The following is a 331-nucleotide window of genomic DNA, read 5'->3' as shown; positions in this document are numbered from 1 at the left end:
CCCCCCGCCTCTAATTCATCGGCTTCTGGAAACGAAAACACATCCCGTTAATGGTCCATATTCTTTCATCTTTTTTGATCCGAACAGCAACCCTGTTCGTGTTGACATTGATGACCGTGTGCCAGTGGATGCGAAGTGTGAGCCCAAGTTTACACGCGTGCCACACCGGTCTTGGTACCCGCTGCTGCTGGAGAAGGCATATGCGAAGTTTGTTGGTGGGTACGCAAAGCTCGACCAGTGCACACCACACGAAACCCTCCATGACCTAACGGGCCGTCCAGTGACACATATCCCTTTTGATGAGAAGCGAGCAGATGGAATCAAAATTGGG

The sequence above is a fragment of the Trypanosoma equiperdum genome (assembly GCF_001457755.1).
Source record: "Trypanosoma equiperdum strain OVI genome assembly, contig: ctg_636, whole genome shotgun sequence".
In the NCBI taxonomy this organism is placed as follows: Eukaryota; Euglenozoa; class Kinetoplastea; order Trypanosomatida; family Trypanosomatidae; genus Trypanosoma; species Trypanosoma equiperdum.
The sequence above is the reverse complement of the archived record's forward strand: the minus strand, read 5'-3'. Positions refer to the sequence as shown.